Genomic DNA, 11,927 nt, shown 5'->3' on the forward strand with positions numbered 1-11,927 from the left:
CAAAGAGCTGATACAGCCAAATACATGAATAAATAAATAATAAATATTAATAAAAAGATCCAAACAGAAATAGTTTATTTCAGAGGTGATGTCAAGAAGCGCCGATAGGGTCCTAGGAGACAATTCTGCCAGGTTGTCTCCCTTTCCTGTACATTTGTTCACAGAGGCACTGACTGCCCTCGTTCCAAACAACACTTTCCAGGGTGATTATTCCAGTGAATAGCCTTAGAAGACAGAGATAATGTCTCCCTCCAGGGAAAAAGGCAGATTTATTTCTTGCCTAGTATAATAAAGATAGTATCTGCCTCTGGGGCAAAGGTTAGGCAGGTTGGCTTACAGTCTATTATAAAAGATTTGGGTTCCCTGATCTCAGGGTTTCTCTGCTGTCAACCTACTGTATGTACAGCCATCATCTGGCCCTTATAGGGTCACGCTGCAGGCACTGGGTTCAGGGAAGTGGTTCTAGAAAATGCTGACCCTCTGTCTACTGTTACTGTGGGAAATAAACTAACCTTTGTTTCTCAAGCAGGAGTATCTTCCAAGCTGTATCTTCCACCAGCATCCTCAGAATATGGCAGCTTTGGAGCTGGGTGAAATCATAGTCTTCCTAGTTCCTGATGGAGATGAGAGGGGAAGTGAGACAGGGAAGGGAAGGAAAGGAAGCCAGAGCAGGTGTGTAAATGAGTGTGTTCCCTCTGTGGGCAACTGAGGTCAGTCCCCGGTTGACAGGTGATGTAGAACACTCCTTGGGGTTGTCCCACCCGAGGGGGTGAGGAAGCTGGAATGTATACCCACCAATTCCCACCCTTCGCAGGCTTAGGGCTGCTCCAGAGAGTGAGCTCCCTGGCCATTCCACCTCCTAAGCTGGCCTGTGCTGTAGGGAAAGCCTCAAGCTGAGCACTGCAAGTGCTGAGTGGGAACCTGAGCAAGGGGGGACATGCTCCAGGAGAGCAGGGCCTTATCTGAATACCGCCCATGCCCAGGGCCTGGCACAGTGCCCAGCAGACAGCAATCGAACACACACCACACGCGGCAAGGATAAGGACCTGTTTACTTGCCTCTGTCCTCCTCTTGGCCATCAACTCCTGATGGGCAGTGTCTCTGTCCATTTTTCCTTCATACTCCAGCACCAAGGGTCCGACAGTCAGCACCAAGGTCCGACAGTCAATCCTAGGCTCCCAGTCATGGTTGGAGAGGAGTGAGGGGACAGCTTGCATTATGGGGTTCAGACCCTCATGGGGCAAAGATGGCCAGCCCCCTGCCCACTTCCTGAGACCAAGTGGAAGGAAAGAGCTTTGGAAAGGAGCAGACAGCTCTGGCCGGAGTCATTCAATCAAAGAGCGACACCCAACAAAAATCTAAGGGTTCTCGACTCTGTTTGACCCCCACACTCCACCCCATGAAACACAGGCCGAGCCCTCAGTGGAGGGGTAGTCAAGGTGTGGGGGAATAAACAACCCAGAATGGTAAATGTTGATGGTAAATGGTTGAGGAGTCAATCTCACCTCAAGTACAGTGCTCCAGGTCTGGGCTTTGAGCAAAGGGGCAGAGTTGGGGGCAAGTGGTGAGGCCTAGCAAAGGTGCTGTCTCTTATACCAGCTCTAGGGCCCACCTCAGTGACTGGCAAAGTCTGGAGGGCTGGACTGGCCTGGGTGTGGCTTCCACTGTCTCAGCCTCAAAGGACCCCTCACACCCAGCCAGCCTAGGGCTCTATGGGTTAATTTTATATTTAGGAGGTGAGTGAACAGTGGGTGGGAATGAGGGGGACAGAGGCCAAGAGAGGCTAGAGGTAGGGGAAAGTCGCAGGGGGTCAAAGAAGGTAGAGGAAGCATTCAAGCAGAATTTGGAAGTTTGGATCTTATTTGAGGAATCAGAGACAGAGAATGATTGAGAAAGAGAGGGAACTGCAGGCAGCTAGGTCACCCAGGCAAAGACGCAGTGCAGGGAAAGTTCCCGGGAATGGCGAGGTGCAGGAGGACCCTGTGGTTGGTCCTCAGGTGGTTTGCTGAGAGAATCAACCCAGAGTTTGATGCAGTGTGCTCATCAGGGGTGCCAAGCCCCAAATGCCAGGCCAGAAGGGTCAAGGAGGTAGACAGGTGCCCAGGTCTGGCTGGCTCCCCTTCTAGATCTCCCCCAACTTGCTGTGTGATCTTGGGAAAATCATGGACCCTTTCTGGGCTTCAGCTTTCTTTTCCACAAAATGGGGGCACAGTACTCAAACTCCCATGGACTCTCGGGCCTCAGTGACAGTACTTGGGCCTCCAAGACAGGGTGCTATCTCTTCCCTAATGATCATGGGCATGGACACATGTGCCCCAGTCCCACACTTGTGCACATGCACGTACTATGGACACCTGTGTAGCGTGTGCAGGTCTTTATGATGGGCATGTGCGGTGTGGCCTGCTGCATGACTCCCCACTGACCAGAGCAAGCCTAAGGACCCAGTCACTCTTAGGGGCCTGTGAGGAAGAGTCCACGTCCAAATCCACGAGCTCCTCAAGGACAGGGCCCCAGCTGAATCACGCTCTCTGGCTTACAGTTGGTGCTCAGTGCTTGTAGGTGAACAGCTGGCCTGGGGATCGCAGGGAGACACAGGATACTAAAGACCTCAGTCACCGCTTCGCCAAGCTTGGGAGGCAGCTTTAGTGCTGAGCAACTCGGGGCTCTGCACAGACACTCACAGGAAAAGAGGACTTGTCCAGATGCTGTGTCCTCACGTGACCGTGAATTCCACCCCACCCATATGGCCCCGAAGGAGGCAGAGGTGCTGGGCGCTTGGCTATGACTCAGCGGAAGGAAGAGAGGAAGGGGGGGTTGGTGGCGCTGAGGCTCTAGGGTTTTGCTTCTCATTTCTCTCTTTCTGAAGCACAGCAAGTTCCCAGAACTGAAGGTTCAGAAACCCCAGGCTTTCAGGGGCACTGGGTTCCCCAGTGCTCCCACCTCTGGAGACATAACACAAAGCCCAGGGAAGCCCCTATTCCCTGTCCCGTGTAAGGCATTCTGCCCTGCCCAGAACCAGGACTGAGCACCTGGAAGGCCCACAGAAACCAGGAGTTGTGGACTCCTAAGACTCTTCAGAAGTATGTGGCCCAGATTCACTTGCTGAGACAGATGCTGAGTAAGAGGAGGCACTGGAACCTCCAGGACAGGTGGGGGCGGAGCAGTCAGGGTGGGCTTCCTCACCAAGAACCTGAGTGAGGGCATACTCAGAAGCCTGAATTCCTTCTTTCTCCTTCCCTTCCCTTCCTCCTTCCCTTCCCTTCCTCATTTCCTTTCCATTCTCTCTCCCTCGTTTTCTTTCGTTCATATTTTCAACTACTGGAAAAAACCCAGTTTAAAAAAGACACACACACTCAGATGGGCACAACACCAAATTATGATCTGTTAAGACTCCTTCCCCTGTGTCCAGAGTCTTGGGTCTGGGCTGAGCAAGACATAAGGCTTCTCCTGAGGTATCTGGGAATAAAAGAGACTGCAAGGGGGCCTTCGGAAACACACTCCCATTTGTACCCACTTGTCTGTGCAAGTCACTTGGTGGGGTCACTTGGTCCTGTGCCACCAAAATCAAATACTGCAAGAAACTGAAAGCTGAGGCTGACAGAAGACTGCAGCTCCCACCCCAGCCCCCCGTTTAAACGTCAGTGCTCATTGCTGTTCACCATGATGGACTGAATGACAAGTGTTGAGAACGTGAACTAACAAAATCCATTTAAGACACTGCTTTTGTCTTTTAAAAAATACATAGTTGAGTTCCATGTAAAAGCTGGTCTGAAACTTCCAAAGCTCCACGGATCTGGGCAGCAGGGGGCAGAATAAGAGAGGATTTCTGTGCCAACAGAAAGTGGGGAGCCCTGGGCAGTTCTTGAGCTGTGGGATGACTCCAAGAAGGGTTTTAGGCCCAACCACCTGCGTCTCCTCCCAGAACTTCTCAGGTCTGAGGACCTGAAATGCTCCCCTCTGGCCTGGTAGGCTTTATACCAACTTATGCTGAGAGAGGACTCACTTTCCTCACCCACCTGTCAGCTGGGAACCAGAGTCTGGGCGACTGTCAGCGTCCCCCCTCCCCCGCCACATCCGGAGTACATCGGTCTCCTTTCAGCAGCAGCCACTTTCACTGCCCTCCCCTCCCCCTGGGCTCCTCTGCAGCGGGCTGTGAAAGTTTGGCACCAGGGGCAGCTGGGAGGGGAGGAAGCTCACTCCCCATCTGGTGCTTTCTGTTTGACTCACCACTTTCCTCTTCGCCCTGGAACCCCATGTCGGCCCTGGGGGCACCCCAGCTGGGTACCAGGGCCCTGGGCTGCAGCTGGCCTCTGTGGCCTGCTCATTCCCCTTCCAGCTGGAAGGTTAGAGGACTGGGTTCAAACCCCAGCACAGCCACTTCCTGCTTGTGTCATGTTCCGCAAGTTAAACCCGGGTCTCTTCACCTGTCTAGTGGGCCAAGGCAGGTGCGCCTTGTGTACAGAGGATTTATGACAAAGTGTCTGTGGCACCTGGCACCGTTACACATGGAGAGGCCAGTTACTGTTGTTGACAGCACTCAGACCTGGGAGGGTGGTCTTCATGACTCCATTTAAAGGGCTGCTTTTAGGCTATATCCCCACAGGGTCACATTTGGATCTCCAGATACCCTGTCCATTCTAGTTCCCAGCCCAAGGTGGCTCCAGGGCCCCCAGGTTCCAGTAGAGCCTTGGGCTCTACTGTGGCACTGGCTACCCGCCCACCTATATCCAGGTCCTCAGCAATGGTTAACTTGTTCTATTCCAGAAGGTCGACTGCTCTAGCTCCTAGCAGCCTCCAGACCTTGGCTCAGTTGCTCCCCCAACCCCTCTGTCTGGCAGCCAGAGGATATCCTCAGTGCCTATCTGACCCTGTAACTCACCCTGAGACTCTTTACCTTAGGCTGTGGTTCCCAAAGGGCATTCAGAGCTCCTCCAGGGGCATCCACCATCATGACCACCTCGCCACTACACATTCCTGCCCATGTGCCTTCAGGCTCCCAGGCTTTTGCCCAGACTGTCCTCATTCCAGGCCTGCTCTCCCCCTGTCCTTGGCTCTACCCTCTTCAAGCCTGGTGTGATGACCAAGACATCAGGCCCAGGGTTATTCAGCCTGGAAGGGAATTCCAGTTCGGCCTGCATGTGAGCAGGTTCCTTAGCCTTTCCCAGTTTTAGTTCTCCTCACCTGTAAAATGGGAGGGTTCACAAACTTTGCCTTATGGGATGTCTTGAGAATGAATGAGATAATCCCAAAAGCACTTGGTTCAGGGTGTACCATTCAGTCTCCACATTTTCCAGGCTCTTCTGAGGGGTGTCATCTCCCAGGAGACTGGCACATTGCAGGGCTTGGGAGACTGAGGCCTGAACCTATGCTGCACACACCCCAGGAGAAGGGCCCAAGCCCTCTGGAGGCTTCCCTGGTGGTCCAGTGGTTAAGAATCCACCTTGCAACACAAGAGACACAGGTTTAATCCCTGGTCTGGGAAGATCCCACATGCCGCAGGGTAACTGAGCCCATGCACCGTAACTACCGAGCCAGCACTCGAGTCTGTGCGCCACAAGAGAAGCTACAGCAACAAGACCGCGTACGACAGCTACACCCGCTCACCACGACTACAGAAAGCCTGTGTGCAGCAATGAAGATCCAGCACAGTCTATAAATAAATAAAAACTTAAAAAAAAAAGCCCTCTGGGAACAGCCCTGGTAACCCCCGCTCCTGCCCTGTAGGTCTACAGGCCTCGGTGGTGGACCTCTGCACTAAGCGTTACGGGGGCAGCCCAGAACCTAGCTATGCTGACCTCAGTCTGACCATTCACATGGGCACTGGTGGTGACCTGCCCCTCCCTTCCAGTCCAGCAGTGTGACCTGACCTGTCACTACAGCCTGCTGAGCCTTGGTTTCCTCATCATGGATATGATTAAAAACCCAGTCTGTGGGGTTGTGAGGATTAACACCACTAAATGTAAAGCAGTTGCTTGGGACTCAGTGCCCAGTAGGAGCCTCAGAAATGATGGCAAGAAGATGGAAGAGGAGGGGGGAGGCCTGGGGGGGCTGCTCAGATACCTCACCCAGCTGCAAGGTCCAAAGGAAAGAAGGCCCAGGCAGCTCTAGCTCAGGGTTCCCTCTGCTCATCCACGTAGCCTGGTCTCATACTGACTCCCAGGAATGGCAGACAGAACTACTCCTGGAAATCAAGGCGGGTTGGGGATCTGCAGGGGATGAAGGGCTGGAAGCTGAGAGGCAGAGAATAGCCTTGGGTTTGAGTCCCAGCCCTGGCCTACTGAGTCTCAGTGCTCTCATTTGTACACAGGGATCTTTGTGGGTGCTTCAAGCCCCCATAATCTGCTCCTTGGCCTCAGCAGGCTGGAAGTCTGATCCCTCCATTCCCCTAGAATGCACACCCCAGGAGAGGGCTATAGACCCAGCACACCAGAGGCAATCTGGTGGCATTCCCTACTCTGAGAGTCAGTGTTTCCGAAAGAGACCTTGGCCCCTGGAAGGAGCCACCACAAGGCCTGCCTTCCACTGGGCAGAGATGCTCTGAGCCGCTTCCCCGTCTCTCCTCAGTCAAGGCCAGGGCCAGGTGGAGGCCAGCTCGGGGCCCCAGCAAGGCTGAGGGAGGCTCCCTTGTCTTTCCTACTCTGTGAACTGTAAAACTGGCCTTTCCCCACTGTTTCCCTGGAGGATGATTGAGGGAAGTGTCTTGGAAGGGGAGTAGTCCCAGAATCTGAAGCTCTTCCATAGCGGTTTTCTCATTACGAGGTCAAAGACACTAAAGGTTCTCTGAGTGGTGGTTCCTCACAACCACCAGCAGGGCTTCCCATGGGACCCGATCTGTGCACAAACTGACGGCTGCAGGTGGACTAATGTGTCGAAGGTTCCAGTTAGCCACTTCAGCTCAGGGTATCATGAGGCTGAGAACCTTAAGCGTTAAGCGAAAGTCCCTCAGTCATGTCTGACTCTTTGCAACCCCATGGACTGTATATTCTCCAGGCCAGAATACTGGAATGGGTAGCCTTTCCCTTCTCCAGGGGATCTTCTCAACCCAGGGAGTGAACCTAGGTCTCCCACATTGAGACCTCTAGGAATGACCCAATTCTATCCCAGCCACACAGCCCGGCCCAGGCTGGTAGCAGGAGCTGGACCCTGCTTAGGGGTTGAAAGGAGTCAGACCTCCATGGCTTCCATGGAGGGATCAGCCTGGATTCAAGGGCTGTTGTGCTCAATTCACAGTCACGGTACTTGCTCACCTTGCACTCTGCTCATTCTCACATACTCCTGGGTGCTGGGCTGGCCATGTGACTTTGTGGGAGTCAGAACCAGGCTTGGACCCAGTCTCTGAGGTCCTCTCTGAGGTCCTCGGTGGCCCTCATGCCACTGGATATGGGCTACGGAGGCCAGCTTTGCTCTCCCGATCCCAGTCCCATTCCCCAGCGCGCCCGGACCCAAGGCTGGCCTCTCTCAGTCCCACCCTGGGCAGCTTCTAGTCCTCTCGCTCCAGCAGAGGGCCAGCTTGAGGGAGCCCAAGCAGCTAAGGTCTCCTGGGTGTAAGGGTTCCCTCCCCCTTCCCCAGCCACCTTACTGCTCACAGGAAGCGTTCTATGCAATCTATCATGCACCTCAAATTCTTTCCATGTCTATTTCCAAATTCTAATTCCAAAGCCACTTGCACATTTAGGTATTAAGAGCAGTAACAGTAAAGAATTCACCTCCAACACGGGAGACACAGGAGACAAGGGCTGGATCCCTGGTCAGGAAGGGCTCCTGGAGGAGGAGATGGCAACCCACTTACAGTACTCTTGCCTGGAGAATCCGATGGACAGAGGAGCCTGGCGGGCTACAGTCCATGGGGTCACAAAGAGTCAGACAGGACTGAGCAACTGAACACTCACTCACTCACCAAAATCTGTGAACAGTTTCCTGTTACCGCCACAACAAATGACCATGAGTTTAGCGGTTTTAAACAACACAAATGTATCATCTTAGGTTATGGAAATCAGAAATCCAAAATCAGTGTCACTAGCCCCAAATCAAGGTGTTGGCAAGACAGCAGGCATTCTTTCTTGAGACCCTAGGGGAGAATCCTGGAGAAGGCAATGGCACCCCACTCCAGTACTCTTGCATGGAAAATCCCATGGACGGAGGAGCCTGGTGGGCTGCAGTCCATGGGGTCACAAAGAGTCAGACATGGCTGAGCAACTTCACTTTCACTTTTCCCTTTCATGCATTGGAGACAGAAATGGCAACCCACTCCAGTGTTCTTGCCTGGAGAATCCCAGGGACAGGGGAGCCTGGTGGGCTGTCGTCTATGGGGTCGCACAGAGTCGGGACACGACTGAAGTGACTTAGCAGCAGCAGCAGCTGGGGAGAATCCATCCCCTCGCTTTCTGCAGCATCTCGAAGCCGTCTGCACTCCACGGCTCAGGGGCCACTCCCCGGCACTGGCATCACTTTGACCTCTGCTGCCATCATGACATCTCCTTTTCTCTGACACTTGTGATTATACTGAGCCCACCTGAATAGTCCAGGATAATCTTTCCACTTCAAGACCCTTAACTTAATCAAATCTGCAAAGTTCCTTTTGCCATGTAGCGCAACGTATCCCCAGGTTTAGGGGACAAGGCCGTGGGCATCTTTGGGGCCATTATCCTGCCTACCACAGGAAGGGGAGGACTGCTTTGCCAGCCCCAATCCCCACCCATGATGTCCTGTCCTAAGACGGAGGCTTCACGGAGGGTGGAGACCAGGCTGCCGCTCTGGCCAACACTGGCTGGGGGCTGCTGGGGCCCAGAGCTCCAGGAAACCTGGTGCCTGTCCCACTGCCGACAAGGACAGCCTGTACTCAGCGTGGCTGCTGTGCAGAGATCAGGTGCACTTGAGCCCTCCAACTGGCTATGGCTCAACTCAAACAGCTGCCGGGACTGGGTGGGAGGCCAGGCCCTCCCCACTGTGACCAGAATACCCGACAGCTACTGTCAGCTGTGATGTGAGCCACATGGGAAATTCCAGCTACATTTCAGCAAACGCACACACTGTTTGATTACTGGTGGACATCTGTTGGGCTTAGGGTATGCCTGACCCACAGGGGACCCCAGAGAGGAGACAGGAAGGCTCCCAAAAGAATGTCATTGTTACCAGAAGTGGCCTAGGGGCTGGTGGCGAGAACACAGAGGTCAGGGTGGGTGTTTCGGAGGAGACAGCATTTGTGTTGGAGCTTGAAGGAGAGGATTATCTGGACTGGCAGTGGTGGGCAAGGGCATTTCTGATGAACGTACAGCTGGGGCAAAGGGAAGGAGGGGTGTTTGGGGAATGGACAGTTACGCAGGGAAGCTGGAGTCTAGGGCAGAGGAAAAAAGAATCCAGAGGTGGACAGGGAGGGACATGCTGCCTGCACAGGTTACAGTTCCCAAACTCAGTCAGCAGTGGAACTCTGTTTCAACGGAAGCCTACTCAGAGCACCGATGAGGGTTTGGTAGGGTCCCCCAAGACCTTCCCATAGCCATCCTCCCCCAGCCCTTCAGATCTGGACTTGGCCAGACACAGACACCACTCAGGTCATGGGGAACCAGCCAATGGTTTTGGGCAGGGATTGGGCGAAGTTAACAGCCCAGGGTCCAGGAAGGGGTAGGGGAGAGTTAAAAGGATACATACCAGTAAAGCAGCAAGATGGGCCCCATGGAGAGAGTTATGGGCAGCTGGGAAAAGCATCCAACTTGAGGCAAAGTCTCAGTTTTCTCCACTGTCAGAGGAGATGGAACTGTTTTCCCAGAATACAGCCATCAGGGACTCCTATACCCTCTCCCATGCTTATGGCTCCAGCTGAAGGAGACTGCGTGGACAGCAGGCAGATCCCTTAAGACCTCCGGGGCTTGCAGAGCCTGGACTCCCCCATTAGCACATTCTCCTGCTACCGTCTCCAGGGCTCCATGACACAGGCTGAAGGAGGCAGCTCCACTCTGACTCTGGCCCCAGGAAGGAGGAAGGAGACAGGGCAGGAGAGAGCGGCTTTCCCTGGGCTGGAGCCACTGGCTTCTCTGGCGTGGACCTTGGGGCACTCAGGCCCTAGTGAGGAGGGCAAGGAGACTGAGGGGAGATCTGGCTGCCAGGCCACCAGCCTCTTGGTGTCTCCATCTCCAGAGGGCAGAGGAAAGTCAAGAGCCCAAGACTGAAATCCCTGCCCTCCCTCCTTTCCAGACTGCCATGTCTTTCTGCCTATTTCACGCAGGTGCCAAGCACAGGACACACACATGCAGGCACATGGCCCTCTTTATTTCTACCCTCCCAGAAAGGCAACGAAAGCACTCACAGTGCCCCATGAAAAGTACAACCCACGGTCTCTTCAAAATCATATTAAGATAAAGCACTTGGTTCCATTTCTTAGACTTGGAAGCTAAGGCTGAGAGAGGGGAAGTCACCTATCCCCTCACACCCTAGTGACAGGCAGTTGCCAGATTCTGCACCCAGGCTGGTGTGGCTCCAACACTGGACTTCAACGCCCAAGTTTCAATCAAGCCAGTGGCTGCAGGCTTAAGGTCCGAGGTTCACTTGACACAAACTTCTTTCCCAGGGTTCTCAGGCCTCATGGGAGGAAGCTCTCCCCAAGGGTGCCTCCTGCTTCAGTGACCCCAATTGCTCATACACTCTCACTCGGCATCATTCTGTCCTCTTGGGAAGCCATGTCCACATACTTGCCAAAGCCTTTCCTCGGAAATGGGCCTGAGGCCAGAAGGGTAGGACCGTCAGGGAAGCCGGGGTTGTGGGATAAGGAGGCAACAGACTGCTAGGTCAGGGCAGCTACCCTGAGATGTTGTGAAGACAGCAAAAGCCAAAGGACAGGGGTAGGAGGAGAGGAAGGGCAATACTGCTGAGGTAGGCAGAGGTCTGGGAGCACACGGGGGCTCTGAAAGCCTACCTCACCCTTCCAGGTAACTTCTGGAGCAGTCTTAAAGGGGAGTCTCTGGCTCCTCCTCAAAGGAAGCCATGGACACCTCGAGGTCCACCCAGCTTAGGCTGGGTAAGGAGCAGGACAGGGTGCTGCTAGGAACTGCAGTGTGGCCTCTGTGAAGGCAAATACCATGACCAGCGAGGCAGTCGCTCAGGCCAGGTGTGACTCCAGCAAACAGACTCCCCCCAAGGCAGGGACCTAACTTCCCATTGCCACTTGGCCTCCTCCCATCTCAGGAACTCAGGCAGGCCATGTCTTCTCTTGGGAGTGGGCCCTCTGATACCAGCTATATAATTCACCTGGCCGACAGCAAAATAAGCCTGCCACCTTGCAGTGGCCTTGGAACCAGAAGAGCCAGTTTCTCACAGGGAAGGTCCCACTGCAAGACACAGCCCTGGAACCCAGCCTCCTGGCTCCATCAGAGGATGCTGTCTACCAGATCACACTGCCTCTGGCCACCACATCACCAGGTCAGGCCCTTGAAATGACTGGGCTGGGCAGATGGGAAAGGGAGTTCAACAGAATGAGCGAGCCTAGTCTGCCATGCTCCCCGAGACCTCCTCTGATGCAGGCTAACACCAGCACCTGCCACCCTGGAGGTTTCCTGTCACTGCTGACAGAAGGGCTGGGCCTTTAGGCCTCCTGGAAATCACACTTCTGCAGACCAGAGCTAGGGTGGAGGTCTCACTCTGGCTCAGTTTCTCACTCTTCCCAGCTACAACCAGGGATGGAGGGGTTTTCAGAAACCCCAAAGCTGAGGTGGAAGGAATGCTTTACCTAGAAACTATGGAAATAAAAAGCAAACACAAGCCCTGTGCACCCCTCACTGGCTCAAGCCTTCAATTAAGTAAATGTGGAAATGTGACCCTAGAACTGCACAGCAAGGCCCCTCGGCTGTGCCCCCTCCAGGAAGCAGGCGCCATCCCCAAGCTCAAGCTCAGATGAGGTTCTTGTGCTCAGAGCCCAGGCCCAGTCAGTGGGGCAG

General features: G+C 54.2%; 1 long non-coding RNA gene across 1 annotated transcript; it reads right to left on the bottom strand.

Moving 5' to 3' along the window:
- LOC108633349 lies at window positions 53-11,809 on the bottom strand. Its single transcript, XR_001917000.1, has 2 exons — window positions 9,649-11,809; window positions 53-1,170 (listed from the first exon to the last, which is right to left on the bottom strand). It is a non-coding gene; the product is annotated as an uncharacterized LOC108633349 (long non-coding RNA).

The sequence above is a fragment of the Capra hircus genome, chromosome 22, assembly GCF_001704415.2.
Source record: "Capra hircus breed San Clemente chromosome 22, ASM170441v1, whole genome shotgun sequence".
In the NCBI taxonomy this organism is placed as follows: domain Eukaryota; kingdom Metazoa; phylum Chordata; class Mammalia; order Artiodactyla; family Bovidae; genus Capra; species Capra hircus.